Source organism: Myxine glutinosa, chromosome 7 (assembly GCF_964187855.1).
Source record: "Myxine glutinosa chromosome 7, kmMyxGlut1.1, whole genome shotgun sequence".
Classification (NCBI taxonomy): domain Eukaryota; kingdom Metazoa; phylum Chordata; class Myxini; order Myxiniformes; family Myxinidae; genus Myxine; species Myxine glutinosa.
Window position 1 is genome coordinate 114,858,965 of NC_136267.1, and position 17,903 is coordinate 114,876,867.

Genomic DNA, 17,903 nt, shown 5'->3' on the forward strand with positions numbered 1-17,903 from the left:
ATTTTCACCATAGGTGCAACTCCACCTGTAGAATTTTTTAATGATAAATATGACGTCACAGATCACGTGGTTCGGCCGCCATCATGGAAAAAACGAAAAACTTTGCACCTCTATTATCTCCGAAGGCGCTGAATAGAAAAAATTGAGACATCGCTCATTGTAAAGAACTCTCCATGGGGAATAAAATGTTAATGATGATGTCATAGGTGCCTCCATTATGACATCATAATCTGACAAGTACAAAACTTCATCCGATCAAGATGAAATTTCTTGAGTATAATCTCGGAATAAATTCGTTTAGAAAAAAAAAATGATGACGTCATCGGTCACGTGGTTCGGCCGCCATATTTGTTTTAACACAAAAGCCTTAAGAACCACTGAAAATACATCCTGGCGAGGGTTTGCAATCTCTGATTGCTCTTTTTCTTGTTTATAGTTTGTTTTTTGGATTGAGCGAAGTTCATGTGAGGTTCATGTGTGATTCCAAGTATTTTGGGGTTTTTATTGAGTTGGAGTTGTTGGTTGTACATTGAGATTGTTACGTCAGGTATGGATTCACACATGTCTGTGGCTAGGAGAGTGATTCTTGATTTAGTCGGTGAGACGTTGATTCCATTAAGTGTGTGCCAGTGTTGGAAGTGTGGCATGTATTGTTGGAGCAAACGAGTGGTTGTATTTATGGTGTGGTCTTGTGCTGCTATAGTATATGGAAAGGTCATCTGCATAAGTAAGGATTGACCATGAGGAGGACGTTCTAGAATGTCATGGAGAAAGAAGTTAAAATGCACCGTTTAGGAGGTTTTTAGATGATGAAAAGGTGTTGATTTTAACACATGTTTGTCTGCCAGAAAGAAAGTTTGAGATCCAAAGTTTGTCATTGCTCATGTTTGTTATGAATCCTTTGCATCATTGTGTGTCTATGTAGGCTACATTGTCCAAAGCTTTGTCAATGTCGATGGCAGCAAGTAAGGTGCATTTGCGGGGTTTGAGGTGGGTAAATCAGTCTAAAATGGCCTGTATTAACATGGTGAGATAAGTAGTTGTGGAATGGAGAGGTCTGAACCAATGGTGTTGGTGAGCTCGAGGAATATAAGGGTTAACATAATAGAGAAAACGAGGCCTCAAGTACTTTGGCTGGAAAACAGTTATGATATTGGGCGATGACAAGCAGGTAGTATAATAGATATTAAAGTAGCATAAATCCAGCATCTTTACTAGATGTTAAAGTAGCATAAATCCAGCGTTGCATCCTTCCGTGTATGTTGTTGGATAAATTGCTCATATGTGGGCAATAATGTCCAAGCCACACTGATTGAAATCCCCCAACATATTTTCGCTGAATCATGCAATGCAGCATCAAGTTTATTCACTCGAGAAGTGATATGTTCACTTGCTGTTGTTACATTAGCTGGTCGTGTAATATAGGTGAATGGTACAAAATTCAGATTAAGTTCCACAAGGTATATAAAAGGGTCTTTACCTGTTTTTGAGAAAAAGGATAGGAGGCATTACTTTTCAACATGCCCTCGTACATACGCCACCTCCACGAGATTTGCCAATAAAGCCTTTGGAAAATCTCGTGCAGTTGGTATGTACATTTACCAGATTTCCAAAATTATTCACTTAAATAGATGCAGCCTTATGATAAATCTTATTATAATAGAGCAAACGTATATGGTTATGTCTGTCGTTATGTATATATGCGATGAAAACGTCTTCTTCTTCTTCTTCTTCAAATAAAATAACCACCCTCTTAATTAACCCTATTAATTGCGTTTAAGACTGCTGAGACCCCTCAGACCTTCGACGACCCTTTAATTCCCCCAAGACCCCTGAAGACCCCGAAGACTCAAAACACCCGAAAGACCCAAAATACCCTTCAAGGCCCTGAGGCTCAAAAAGACCCTGAATACCCAAAAATCCAAAACACCCCGAAGACCCAAAACACCCCAAAGACCCAAAAGACCCAAAACACCCCGAAGACCCAAAACACCCTGAAGACCCAAAACACCCCGAAGACCCAAAACACCCCGAAGACCTAAAACACCCCGAAGACCCAAAACACCCCGAAGACCCAAAACACCCCGAAGACCCAAAACACCCCGAAGACCAAAAACACCCCAAAGACCCAAAACACCCTGAAGACCCAAAACACCCATAAGACCCAAAACATCCTGAAGACCCAAAACATCCTGAAGACCCAAAACACCCTGAAGACCCATAACACCCCGAAGAAATCTGGAAAAAAAATCCTATCCTAAAAATCCGAAATGGAATGCACATGATCTATGACCAATTTGTATTGAAATATTAAATTTATGACATCATAGGTCACATGGGTTGGCAGCTATATTGGATTTAACCGAAAACCTGAAAAAAACATCTTCTCCCAAACTACCAAATCGATTGACTCGAAACTTGATGCGTGTCATTGACTACAAGGCATGGCGATTAAAAGATGATCACAAAAACATCAATGATCACATGGTGTGGCAGCCATCTTGGATTGAAGGAAAATATTAAATATTTCTATCTCGGAAACCGCTTACCCTATTGATGCGAAATATTATCATCAAATATCAACATGACAAATGATCCACCACGCGGTAACCCGGGTTGCCCCGTGATTTTTAATCATTTTACATAATCAATTAATCTATTTTAGGGGGAGTGTAGCCCGGGTTCGCGGGTTACACTGCTCTGTGACACAAAGGATTTTCCTATCACACGAACCCTGGTTACACTCCCCCTAAAATAGATTAATTAATTATGTAAAATGATTAAAAATCACGGGGCAACCCGGGTTACCGCGTGGTGGATCAAATATCATCTAACACCACTGATGCATATAGTTTGAAAATGATGATGTCATGGGTCACGTGGTTTGGCAGCCATCCTGGATAGAAAAATGAACCTTATCCGATCAATACGAAACTTCACAAACGTGATCCCGTGATACCCATACATCTGCAGAGTGTACATTTTTAAGGTCATATGTCATGTGGTATGGTAGCCATATTAGCTTGAAAGCCGATGTTTAAAAAATCCCTTCTCTGAAACTGCTTCACCGATCGATGTGAAACCTGTCATGGAGGGTGAAAATGTGATACTTGAAAACAGCTGAAGGGATTTAAATTTAAACTTGTTTAATTTTAGGACAGTGAATGAGGGCATCTACCCGTTGTGGGACTATGTGGAGGCATATTGGCGACACAATCACAATGTTCTAGTTTTTAATATTTCACATGACAACAGCAGTTCTAATATATAATGCATTTCACTTATTGGGCTCCATTCTTCGTTAACTTGCTTGTTTTATGTATTCTAGAAGCTTTGCATCTACCCTTTTGTCATGCTGGTGAGCACGTTATATGCTCATCGAACAGCGCTGCCCAAGAAAATTGCACACTGCTCTATTTCGGATACTGGTCCATGGTAATGCCTGTAGTAATTCCTCTTATATTGTTTTTTCAAAAAATTATGTCCAACCATTTATTCAATTTTATGAACTTGCTTATAATTTGAATGCCTAGTCCAGTAATTTGTATCACTTGTTTAGTTAACCCTCGCATATGTGGGCCGTAGCCTGAGAATGGCACTTTCTTGATTCGCTGCGCATGATGTCGAGCCAAACAAAATCCTCCCTGATTAAATTGTTATAACATTTGTTGGAAATTTATTCTATTTAATGCTTTCATCCCATCTCTGGCAATCAAACCTGTAACCATAAGTTCCCCCAACATGTATTGGAGTGCCGTTTTAAATTTATTCCATAATATTCTGCAGCTGACATTGCCGTTACAGTACATAGTAATCATAGAAGATTTCTCTTGGATGGAATCATACCAATGTGTGCCATTCTTGATAGCTGGTTCTGCTCGTTATATGCTGGGAATACAGATAGGGTAGTGGAGATAGGTGCTTGGCAGGACAAAGTGGAGTGGTGCCATGTTTTCCAGACACAAGTTTCCCCTGTTGGCACTCTAAAGTCGTTCCTTTACCTTGGCTGATACAGGCAGCTTGCCATGAGTCACCATACACCAATGGGACCCGTCCTGATGGAAAGAGCTTTGCGTGTTTCCCTTCTCTGCCTTTCCCAGCCCAGCACTCTCTCTCTCTCTCTCTCCAAACTTTGGCGCATTCAGCTGCAGGGTAGGGCAGACCGATACTGTGCCTCCCAGCAGCTGTGCGTGCTGTTCATGGCAAGAGAATGCTCTCAAAATGTTTTTTACCGAGCAAATGCCCAGATGTTAACCTCCTTGGAACCACTGAGTCTTATATTCGGCTCTCTGGCTGGGGAATTACAAGAGTATATTTTATGAAATTATTTTAACGGAGAAGCATCAATGAAGCCGGATGCATGTTCCCAAATTTGGCTGATGAAGTCTTTGTTTTGATATGTTTCCAATCCTGGTGTTTCATCATTGGCATAACAATCCATCTGATTTTGGCTCATTAATTTCTGAAACACAGAGTTAGATCATATACATTGAATAAATAAGCATACAGATTCAGAAAAGATTTTTAAAAATACACTTTACAATATACAGTATTAACCAATGTAAAAGGCCCAAATGTTTGGTTGGTGATTGTTATAATGAATGATGGTGAAGTGGATTCAACGTTGTTGCATAGCCCTTCCTGGTTGGAGTAATGGTATGATTCCCAATGCTGCTCAGAGCAAGTTTTTCAGTCGAGTGCCAGGCCTAGCTAGTCGCGGTTTGTAAAACGCTGGGCCAACCTGACGGTCTATGAGCCGCCGACCCCAAAACTAATAGGACATGACATTTCATTGTGATGACGATTTGTTATTATGAAATCTTAGGATAATGAAAAAGGGAAAACATTATTTGGGATTCATAAAATATTTGACAGAGAGTTGTTAATGTTTGAAATGATCTTCTTGGGGGTTTTGTCGCAGGAGAGAAGGGAAATAGATTTACCCAACGAAGGAAAACTTTAGATTACTCTGTAAGGCTCACAAAACCTGTGAGTCCACCCTGAGGCAAGCCAGAAAACATAATCTTGCAAATGTCAAGGCTAAACTGCCCAACCAGTCTCCTTCTTCCAAGTCATTGTAGTGCCTTGTCAAGCCCAGCTCTGGTGTGTGTCCCCCACTCCATCTCCTCCCTCACTGTAAACGACATTACCACAGACTCTTCCAGAATTCATGCAGAATGTCTCAATAAGGTGTTTGCCTCCAAATCTCATGTACCCAACCCATTCCCATTCTATCTCCATCTTATCCCCACGTATACTGGACTATATGTCCTTCTCCCTCGTACCCACTGTATACTGAAGAGAGAGAAAGTTCTGTCCAGCCTAAAACCGGCATTGATGATGGGCCCAGATGGCGTCATTGCCCATGTTCTCAAATCCTGCTCCGTTGTTCTTGCTTCTCATCAACAAAACAACAACAACATGCATTTTAAGGCCATTTTCCCTGCTAGAGCGGGGGTTAGCCTTGCGGTCCCCATGACAATCTTCTCCATTTTGCCCTATTTTCTGCATCTCTCCTTGTTAACCCCCTTGCCCGCATTTCGTCTTCCACCAACTTTAGCCAAGTCTTTCTCGGTCTTACCCGTCCTCTACTTCCTTCTACATTAATTTCCATCACTCTTCTCAACCAGTCACTTTCATCCTTCCTCAACACACGACCAAACCATCTCAACCTGTTCCTCTTCACAGCATCAATCACAGGCTCTATTCCCATCATCTTTCGCAATTCATCATTTGTCTTCCTCTCTCTCAACGATACTCTGCACATCCATCAAACCATTCGCATTTCCACCCTTTCCAACCTTCGTTGCTGCTCTACGTTCATTACCCATGTCTTGCTCCTATAAATCATAACACTTCTCACACATGCAGCATACACCTTTCCCTTCAGCTTCAACGACACTCCCCTCCTCATCAGCACGCCACTCAGTTCCCGAAACTTCTTCCATGCACATCTTCTTCTCATCAGTCTGCCCTATTTGGTCTGTCCTTTTGGCCACCTCCCATCTGCCTGGAAGTCAGCAAACATTACTCCCGTCCACAAGAAGGGTGCAAAAACCGATCCTCTTAAGTGTGGAGCGGTACACTTACTTCCGACTATAAGCAGTCATGGAATCCATCATTGCTGCTTATGTTAAGTGTTCCTCTTTTTAAACAAGCTGATCTCTTACAAGTTTACAAGATCTTAAACAAGTTTAGATTCTGGCCTGGTCCTCAACTTTGCACATGCTGCTACTCCTTTCTCAACAATAGGTGGAAGCCCCAAGTCCCAAACAATAGCTCAGGGTTATCTCCAATGGGCATATCTCGGGCATCTGACACCACCTGGCATCCTGCTTTGCCTGCCAGCCTCTGCCAGTGGCATAAAAGACCGCCTTCACACCTATCTTTCTCTGACTTCCTCTGCCCGCACAGTCAACGCGTTGCCATCAATGAAACCCTCTCATACCCGCTGCTACCCCCTCCCAGTGGAGGCTGGCATTTCCCAAGGCAGTGTCCTGAGCTGAGTCTTGCTCCTCCTCTACATCAACGACCTCTCCGATGCTTTGGAAAACCTTCTCTTCCTCTTTGCAGCTGTCTCCACATTATGCCGTGCGTGCCCCATCTCAATGACAGGCAGACAAGCAGCTGTATCGCTCAAATGATCTGGAATTGATTAGGTATTTTTCTGACAAATGAACATGTTTAATCCTGGCAAATTCCACAGTCTTACTCAGTTGCTCTGGAAGGATCATCAAAGTAACCCACCTATCTATTTCTATTATTAACCACTGGAAAGGGTTCAGTCTATTGGACATATAGGTTTCACCATCAGCCATGACCTCTCCTCGACTGACAATATTGCAAATCTGGTCTAATTCGCTCAGCCAGTCTCTCCTTTAAAACTGTGGAATTTGAAGTACTCAATATTGATGACATCTCCCACAATGAGACGGAAGCACAAGGCTTGTTGCTCTCCCATCGCAGTCAGGTCACAGTGGCCTCTGTTTTCTTTTTTTCTTTTTACCATCTCTCCTATGGTGTAAGTACTTTTGCTCTCTCAAACCTCTGAACCTATCCCTTCTATTCCCCCACCACTCCCTTAAACCCTAGCTCCAAATAATTAAATTTCAGTGAAAATCCGGAACCAGATACAGATACGATAATTACCTCTGCCACCGAAGGTGGATGGAGGCTGTGTTTTCACCACTGTCTGTCTGTCTGTGAACAGGATATCTCAAAGTTGTGGATGGCTTTGGACGAAATTGGTGGAGAGGTTGAGTATGTGACAGCGATGAAATGATTAGATTTTTGGTGAAAATCCGGATCCATATCCAGATCTTTATCTGGATCAAAAACTATCTTTATCAAAAACTCTCTTCCTCACTCGCCCTGCACTGCACTCTCTCCACCTCACCCCCAGGAATACCTCTGGCTACGGCTTCCCCTTCGCTCCCACCTCTTGTTCATATGTGTGTTGTACCGTCCACCAAACAGTGATGACTCCATCTACATCTCGCTGTCTGATGATATGGACCAACTTCTATCTACTCATCCCAACTCTCTCTTCCTCATATGTGGTGATTTCAACTGTCATCATGCCAGTTGGCTGGGTGTGGGTACCTCTCTCACCAGCCATGGCTCCTCAGCAAAGGACTTCTGCGACTCACTGGGACTGACACAATCTGTCAATTTCCCGACCCGGATCTCAGTCAACGGAACATCTTCTCTTCTGGACTTGGTTATGTCTAACTTCCCTGAAAATGTCTGCTGCTCTTCTTCTGCTCCGATCGGAACATCTGATCATGTCCTTGTTAAAGTGGACATCTCTCTGACCATCCTCAGGGAGCCTGCTCAGCGTCGACGAGTCTGGCATTTCACTCAGGCCAACTGGCACGGTCTTCAAGCAGCCATCAATCATCTGGACTGGTCTCCCATCTCTACCACCTCTGACATCAACTCATCCTGGGAATTCTTCCAAAGTAAATTGCTCTCTCTCATGCACAGATTTATCCCATCTCGTCTTCAGTTGTCATACCCTTCCTCCCGTCCATGGTACACGGAATCTTGTGGTGAGGCTGTTGCCCAGAAACAACTTGCCTTCGTCTCCTGGAAAGCAAATCCAACGGAAGGAAATCTCATTTCCTTCCACAAAGCCCGAAACAAGTGTGTGTCCACCCTCAGGAGAGCCAGGAAACAATATCTCTCCGTTCTCAAGACCGAACTCTCTTATCTGTCTCCCTCTTCCAAATCCTGGTGGCGTCTGGTCAAATCCGTTTCTGGTGTTTGTTCCCCCTCCATCCCCTCCCTTACCTCAAACGGCTACACAGCTGACTCCGCACGTGAAAAAGCTGAATGCCTCAACTCCGTGTTTGCCTCTAAATCTTGTGTCCCAAACCCATCCCTCTCTGTACCCACCATACCCAGTCGTACCCTGCTGCTCCTGGACTCCGTGTCCTTTCCTCCTGACAAGGTGGAAAAGTTTCTGTCAACCCTCGACTCTGATTCTGCAACTGGACCCGACGGCATCAGCCCACGGGTCCTAAAATCCTGCTCTGCTGCTCTATCTCACCCTCTCTCTGTTCTCTTCACCCTCTCTTTTGCTCAAGGTCAACTGCCATCTGCTTGGAAATCAGCCAACATCACCGCTTTGCACAAAAAAGGTGCAAAAACAGATCCTAGCAACTACAGACCAATCAGCCTTCTCCCAATTATCAGCAAAGTCATGGAATCCATCATTGCTTCTGATATGAAATCTTTCCTCTTCTCCAATGGCTTGATCTCTGATCATCAATTTGGTTTCAGACCAGGTCACTCTACTCTGGACATGCTGCTTCTGCTGTCTCAACAATGGATGGAGGTCCTCAATGCCAAACAGGAAATTAGAGCTGTCTCCCTCGACATATCACGTGCCTTCGACACGGTCTGGCACCCCGCTCTGCTCACCAAACTCTCCTCCTTTGGTATCCATGGAAATCTCCACGCATGGCTGGCGGACTTCCTCTCTAGTCGTCGTCAACGTGTGGCCCTGAATGGGTTTCTCTCATCTCCTCTTCCTGTTCAGGCTGGAGTTCCCCAAGGCAGTGTTCTGGGCCCCGTGCTTTTTCTGGTCTTCATCAATGATCTCTCTGACTCTCTCGAAAATCCTCTCTATCTCTTTGCTGATGACTCCACTCTCTGCCGCTCCATTCCTCTTCCCTCAGATCGGCAGTCTGCTGCCTCCTCACTCTCTGAAGACCTGGACAAAATCACAGACTGGTCAAACAAGTGGAACATGTCTTTCAATCCTGACAAATCTCACACTCTTACTATGTCTCTCCGAAAAGATCGACTGGACAACCCTCCCATCTACTTTCTCAACAATCCTCTCCAAGAAGTTCTGTCGCTCAAGATTTTGGGTCTCACTATCTGCCATGATCTTTCTTGGGAAAACCACATTTCCAAGCTGGCCTCCAAAGCCAGTCGCCGACTGGGCATCCTCCGTCGTGCGAAGTCCTTCCTCGGCACACCTGAGCTCCTCACCACATACAAGGCTTTCATCCGCAGCTCAATGGAATACTGTTCTCCCCTATGGGCCGGTGCTCCTGCCTCACACCTAGCTCGGCTTCACGCTGTTGAAACCAAAGCTTTCAGAATTATTGGAATCTCCCGCGATGAAGCTATCTCTGAGGGCCTTTCACTCACTCACCGCAGGCAGGTAGGTGGTCTTTCTGTCTTCTACCGACTCCTCTCCGGCCTTGCACCCCCAGCTCTCTCTGTGCTCTGTCCCCCAAATATTCCTACAGGTCGCACAAGATCTGCCAGCAACCCTCTGATGGTTAAACTGCCGAAATCTCGGCTCTCCGCTCACCTTCACTCTTTCATTCCTCTTTTCTCCCGCCTCTGGAACAAACTCCCTCACTCCCTTCAATCCCACTCCTCCCTCCAGGTCTTTAAAACAACTGTTCACCACCATCTCTTATCTTCCCCCATCCAAAACCTTGATCTTTTCTACCCCCGCTAATTCACCCCAGATCCACCTTGTTTGAAATTCCAACTTCTTTCCTGGAAGTCCTGGCAGTGTCCATATGTTTTATACCTCTCCCACTGCCCCCTTCCCACGCCCCCCCAAAGCCCTCGCCCTCTCTCAGATCTCTCGATGTCTCCATGTCTCTCGGTCCCTGCTCTCAAATGTTGTGTTTGTGTCCTTCCCCCTCTCTCCCCATCTTGTCTACCGCTCCCTATGTTATATGTTTTATGTGTCGGTTTGTCTTTCTGTGTGATTAATGTTCGCTCTTTCACGAGCCTCGATATTGTATACAAAAAAAAAAAAAAAAAAAAAAAAAAGAAAAAAAAAAAAAAAAAAAAAAAAAAAAAGATCTGGATCTGAGAATTTTTAAAGTGATTCTTCACCATTGAGTGATTGGGCTAAAACCGATATATAGCACGGTATCTCAAAAAGTTGTGGACGCATTTGGACTAAACTTGGTAGGCAGGTTGGGTGTGTGACAAGGAAAAATCGATTCGATTTTGGTAAAGCCCCGAATTCGGATCCGCATACGAGAAGTTATAATTTTAAAAAAAGTGATTCTTCACCATTGAGTGATATATAGCATGATATTTCAAAAGGTGATGGACGACTTATGACTAAACTTGGTGGATGAGTTGGTTAGGTGACAAGAACAAGCCGATTCAATTTTGGTTCAGGTTCAAATCCAGATTCGGCCTATCAGTGGGATACAAAATGTAAACTGTTCAACCTGGCGGAAGTATACGATCTACCGAGTGTCGTTCTAGTTCTGTCTCCACCTTCACCCCACCACCAATCACAACAGGTTAGAAAGTACTGCTTAGTCTTAGTCACAGTAGTGATTGGAGGGCCATAGCACAAGCAGATGGGTGAATTGACTGTTTCCTGCAGGTTTATTAATTGTGTAAATGTGACTTTCAAAAATTAGAACAACTAAAGTTAAGATAGCATGATCCTTGTAATATAATTGCATGTGTTTTTTAAAGTAATACGTATTTTGGATTGTTGCAGAGGTTTCATTGACAACCGTGTGTGAAAGCATTGTGCATTTTTTCCCCCACCACTGACATGATGGTTCTGTGTTTGTTCTTGTGGGTTGAGTTTTTGTAACACTGTTTGTGGGATTTTGGGCCTTTTTATATGGATAATTTTTGTGTCCATCCCAAGTGCCCTGAACACATTTAGAGGCAACCAGTGTGCACTGGCATAACATTTATACCAGGTCTACAACAGGAATAGCAGGCCCACACTCTGAAGGTCTTTAATGAGCCAGCCATGAATTATACGGTAGCAATTTATAAAATTCAAACTTAGCCATTGATTCTTAATATTGTTACGTTTGTAGGGGGGTAGGGATACCTTAGTCCAGGGAGAGTGTATAGATTAGTGTTCTCCGACTGTCGTGAAGAAGAAGAAACCTCGATGTATCATAAGTAGGGAATTTGTGTAGACCGGATGTCGGGTAAGCTTGTATCTTCATCCCCATCAGAGGGGTGGGGCTGGTTAATTAGCGAGGGATTATGGGTAATTAATCCCCTGCATGTAATTGCCTCTGTAAACTTTTTCTATGTTCCTTATGTCACCTAGTAAGAAATCACCCATTAAATACACTAATTAAAAACCAACCGGAAACCAGGCATGAAGCATTACCGTGGATAACACCGACTTGGTGAGCGCAGAGGCACAAAAGCTCTGTGGAGACATGCCCAAAGAGCAGTGATTGGACAGGGCTTTGATTGGCACAGAGGACCGGTAAGAAGGGACTATGGGATTGGTGAAGCAGGCACGGATGACGTCAGAGCCGCACGTACAAATTAGTTGAAGCGGCGGACATTTTCCCTTCTCATTTCTTCTGATTCTGGAGCCGATAGCGAACGGTCGACATTTTATCTCTCTCAGCATCGACGTCCTCTTGGCCCTTCTCGTTTTGGAACTGGTGGTGAATGGTCATGTGCCAACATTTTCTCTTATCTCTTGGGTCCGGACTTTGTTGGTGAACGGTCACCGAAAAGCTCCCTCTCAAAATCGACATTTTGTCTCCCTCAGCATCGACATTTTATCTCTCTCAGCATCGACGTCCTCTTGGTTCTTCTCGTTCTGGACCCCACAGCGAACAGTTGCACTTTGCCGTTTGCGCAAGGAAGCCTCATCGCGAATGGCCATGTTCTGAGATCTTGCTGGTGGTCGTGAGGAGGACATCTTGCTAGTGGTCATGAGGAGGAAGAGCCACGGACCGAGAACTGCGGTTTCCCAAGCAAGAACGACAAGTGAATGGGTGCTGCCTACTTGCTGCACTCTCAATGAGGCCAGGAGTGAGCAGACGCACAGTGAGACCTAGTTCGCGCCAACGAACGTGCGTTTCCCGCCAAGGCCTCAGACAATCTTTGACGATTCCTGACGAGATACACCAGTCGATTTGAGCTAAGTGCCCACAAATAACACGTATTTATTTTCAGTTATTTTATCCCATTGTTTGTATTCGAGTCTGTTTGTGGGGACGTCCTGTTTAGGATTGATAGTTTCATTTGTTGTGCATTTTCTTTGTTACCAGCATTTTTGGTTAATAAAGCCGACATATTCTTGTACATTTTAAACCTGTGTCGGTGTGAATTATTATTCCAGGTTTGAGGACTGCCGGTGGGATCCGTGAAGGTAAGCGCTCTTCGCTTACCTTCACGCTTAACTTCTCCCCCTCCCCCCCCACCCCCTACCCCCCCACCCCCCCCCCCCCCCCCCACCCCCTACCCCACCCCCCCCCCCCCCCCCCCCACCACCCACGTGTATTCTACTGCTATTGAGCCTGCCAGAAATGCTCAGAAGTAGCACACTCTTATTATCGAAGGGGCAACCTGGGCAATTGCCCAGGGCCCCACGCTGGGAGGGCCCGAAAGCCGGTTGGGGTGATATACGATATGACCAAATGAATACCGGGTAATCCATCAATTACATCACCCAGTGCATAGAATGAAAAATTTGACAGTGTTTTCATCAACTGTATTTCAATTTTCTCTGATAGTGAAAAAGTCCAACACCAACTAGTTCCAGATGTCTACCTTCCCTTCGGAAATGAGCTATTCCACTCAGGTTCCTCGGTTGTATTTTGTTAATGATGCCTAATTACTAATTTCTTCAAAAGTAAAACTGAGAATGAAGAAGCAGTGCCAGCAGCAGCAGCAGTAACGTTAGCACTAACACTACAGGTAAAAACATTTCTACTTTACTAACCTCATTTTTTTCCTAGTTATAGCTAGAGTATGTTGTTTTTTGAGCCAAATACAATGCATTCAAAATGAGATGCGAAATTAATCTAGTCATTTGATTCCTAATATATTAATTTCCTTTTTTATAGTAATAGTTATGTTTTCTGTATTGTTTTGGTGAATATTGGAGAATAGAGTAAAGTCGAATCGCAAACTGAGGTGCATTATTGAAGGGACACGGATCTACTATAAATAGACAGTTGTGAGTGTGTGAGGCATGATTTTTGTGCAGTTCTACTGGAGCTTTCTGATGTGGAATGTAACACACCGAAATGATCGGCATGACCTCCTGAGTTGATTATGCTAATTAACTACAAATAATCTGGAAGAATCTCCATGTTTTAAACGCATACCATGTTAAGGTGTATAGAGCAGCTTAGGTCCTTCCATGACATGGCATTCTAAATACAAAATAAACAAGAAAAAGAGCAGAGATTGCAAACCCTCGCCAGGATGTATTTTCAGTGGTTTTTAAGGCTTTTGTGTTAAAACAAATATGGCGGCCGAACCACGTGACCAGTGACGTCATCATTTTTTTTTCTAAACTAATTTATTCCTAGATTATGCTCAAGAAATTTCATCTTGATCGGATGAAGTTTTGTACTTGTCGAATTATGACGTCATAATGGAGGCACCTACACTACCGGTCAATAGTTTTAGAACACCTCAATTTTTCTCGTTTTTATTGAAATTTACGCAGTTTAATATCTCAATGTACTCTGAAATTAAGCATAGAACAAATAAGCAATTGGAGATAAAGACTAAATCATAGAATCATTTTGTTTAACAAAATTTAATATAAAATTTTGACTCAGCAAAGTAGCCACCTTTTGCAGACATAACCGCCGAACACACTCGTGGCATTCTTTCTACAATGGAAATCAAATATTGCACGGTAAGTTCTTCCCAACACTGTTGCAGAAGTTTCCACAAATGTGTTGCACTTGTAGGTTGCTTTGCTTTCACCCTTCTGTCCAGTTCATACCAAACCAACTCGATGGGGTTTAAGTCTGGAGACTGTGCTGGCCATTCCATGATTTGAAGCCTACCGTCTTGTTCTTTTCCTCTAAGGTAGTTTTGACATAGCCTGGAGGTGTGTTTAGGGTCATTATCTTGCTGCAGGATGAACCCCTGACCAACTCGGCGTATACCAGAGGGTATTGCATGGCGCTGCAAAATGCTGTGGTGGCCCTTTTGGTTCAGGGTGCCAGTCACTCTGTGCAAGTCGCCGACTCTGGATCCAGCAAAAGAGCCCCAAACCATCACGCTTCCTCCTCCATGTTTGACAGTTGGTGTCACCCACTGAGGAACCATCCTTTAGCCTACTCGACGGCGTACAAAAACCCTGCATGATGAACCAAATATTTCAAATTTTGATTCATCGGTCCATAAGATCTTCTTCCAGTCTTCCGTAGTCCACTGGCGGTGCTTCATGGCCAAGGCAAGCCTCTTTTTCTTATTTTGCCATCTTAGCAATGGCTTTCTTACTGCCACTCGACCTGTCAAACCTGCAGCTCGAAGTCTTCTCTTCACAGTTGAAACTGAGACTTACTTACTTCGAACAGTGTTAAGCTGTGCTTGAAGCTGTTGTCCTGTGAGCCGCCTATCACGCAAGCTGTTGACTCTCAGAAACTTGTCTTCTGATTCTGTTGTGGCTTTGGGTCTGCCAGACCTCTTCCTGTCAGAGTTTCCTCCAGTTTCCAATATACTACTTCCTGCAGTGCAATATTGTCCAAATAATGCGTCAGAGGGTGTAATAAGTCTGTTCCAATACTGCTTTTATACAGACAGGAGGTTTGTAATCAAGTAATCAGCAGAGGTTGGGACACCTGCAGGAATTGTTTGCATCAACTTTCAAGGCTTAATTTACTTACATTGCTGCAGAACAGCTGTAAGTTGTTAACCCATTACTTGTTCCCTGAAGAAGGCCTTTTTTTTACAATATAACTGTGCAATTTACATTATTTTCCTGTTAATGCTAACCTAAACTTTTTTTTTAACCTCGAGCAGTTTACTGCTTACCTTTGTACCATTTCAGGTTATTCACTGGACATTAAACTGCGTAAATTTCAATAAAAACTGGAAAAATTGAGGTGTTCTAAAACTTTTGACCAGTAGTGTACGACATCATCATTAACATATTTTATTCCCCATGGAGAGTTCTTTACAATGAGCCATGTCTCAGTTTTTCCTATTCAGTGCTTTCCGAGGTATAGAGGGGCAAAGATTTTCGATTTTTCCAAGATGGCGGACGAACCACGTGACCTATGATGTCATAATTATCATTACAACATTCTACATGTGGAGATGCACCTATGGTGAAAATTTCCTGTCAATCGGACCAACGGTTGCAGAGAAAATCATATTTATTCTGTGCGGACAAACAGACAAACAAACAAACAGACAGACAAACAGATGAAAAATCGGTCAGAGACCGAGGACTTGCCGGAATGTAGTTTTATTTTAATCGGCCATTTTGGATCAAAATAATAATACATAAGGACATGGGTTGAATCCCTGCTTGAGAGAATGCCAACCCACTCCCCGTCATCACGGTCGTCTCTCCAACTCACAATCCCACGAGATATGCGGAAAGGACGACCCAAAACCAATTATCTTCTTTTTGATTTGTATATAAACATCGTTAAAAGTAAATAATGACCTCTGCCAAAGTTCAAACGACGTGGGTTTAATCTTTACATGAGAGAATTCCACATAGCTATTTGGGCGGTGTATAAGCCAACAGATCGCTGCCTCCATCGATCTTGCCAAGGCTGTAACACCTATCAGCTCAAAGTCCTTTTAACTGTTGACTTGGTAGTTTTTACAATGAAGGAAACACGTATCAGGAGTACATACGACATAGCGATTGTGAATGTGACAGCTCTGAGGCATCTTTCGCTTCGCATCGCAGTGACAGCAAGCACCAACATGGTGGCTGTAATATTAAAATCTGGCTTCAAGCCCCCTCACCACCCAAAGCCTTCAACCAGACATATTAACACGCTCCTCCCCCTTCATTCCCGTTCTTCAAAGCAAAGCGGTAAAAATTGTTGCATTACCATTATATATTACTAGCAACGGTGCCTGCCCTAAGGGCGGGGCTTCAATTGGGAGGCGCAAATGATTGGTTGACCATCGTTTTGGGTGACCTTGAGCTTGACCTTGGGCCTGGAGAGTTAAAAATTGGGCACAGTCTATTCCAAGGCAAGGCAAATATGTGTGTAAAGTATGGCGATGCTATGTGCAACGATGTAGAAAGAGTACTGCACACAAACAGACAGAAAATCGGTCAGAGACCGAGGACTTGCCGGAATGTACTTTTTTTTAAATCGGCCATTTTGGATCATTAAAAGTAAATAATGACCTCTGCCAAAGTTCAAACGACGTGGGTTTAAACTCTACATGAGAGAATTCCACATACCTATTTGGGCGGTGTATAAGCTAACAGATCGCTGTCTCCATCGATCGTGCCAAGGCCGTAACACATATCGGCTCAAAATACTTTTAACTGTTGACTTGGTAGTTTTTACAATGAAGGAAAAGCGCATCGGGAGTACATACGACATAGCGATTGTCAATGTGACAGCTCTGAGGTGTCTTTCGCTTCACATCGCAGTGACGGCGAGCACCAACATGGCGGCTGTAAGATTAAAATCTGGCGTCAAGCCCCCTCACCACCCAAAGCCTTCAACCAGACATATTAACACGCTCCTCCACCTTCTTTCCTGTTCTTCAAAGCAAAGCGGTAAAAATTGTTGTGTCACCATTATATATTACGAGCAACGGTACCCGCCCTAAGGGCGGGGCTTCAATTGGGAGGCGCAAATGAATGGGTGACCTTGATTGGGTGACCTTGAGCTTGACCTTGGGCCTAGAGAGTTAAAAATTGGGCACAGTTCATTCCAGGGCAAGGCAAATATGTGTGTAAAGTATGGCGATGCTATGTGCAACGATGTAGACGTAGTACTGCGCACAAACAGACAGACAGACGGACAGACAAACCAACCAACCAACCAACATACTTGCTGGAATCTATTCTGACAAGTAACAAACAAACGGACTCAAATGCAGTACCCTCTCCTCTGGCGAGGGTAATAACAAAAACAATGATAACATTGTAACAAAGCATATATTAATTAATGTAACGGTAATGGTAATAGAGGTTATCATTGAATACATGAAAGTATTGCCCTGAAGTTTGTAAGTTCCTAAATTGTCAACGACTGCATCCTGACAGAGTTTTCATTGTGTCTTTAAGGTCTTTCATCCACCTGCAATGCTCAATAAACTGTTGAAGCAAGATCAGTTGTTCTCATCTCGCCTTCCACATTTATACTAATAATATTAACAACAATAATAATAGTAATATCACTTTACTTGGCAATAATAATAATACCAAACGTATATCCCCTGCCATCCACCGCCCCCCCCCCCCCCACTCCCCTGCCCTCCCGAACAACTGGTCCTTGCCCAAGTACATCTATGTTTGGTGAAAGGTAAGCTAGGCCCCGAGCACACTCACCTATGAGCTGTTGAGTTTGCATTCAAGTCCTGATTCAAGATGCAAACTCACACCTTTGTGTTTTACAGGTTGGGTGTTGCATCAATAAGCACACCCGTCCATTGTACAGGACTTCAGCCGCGGCGACCAT

The 17,903-nt window shown here is 43.6% G+C and overlaps 1 protein-coding gene across 3 annotated transcripts in view; it reads right to left on the reverse strand.

The window, feature by feature from the left end:
• The window catches only part of LOC137431539 (ADAMTS-like protein 1), a 322,494-nt gene that overhangs the window by 199,516 nt on the left and 105,075 nt on the right, over positions 1-17,903 (reverse strand). The window lies entirely within an intron of this gene.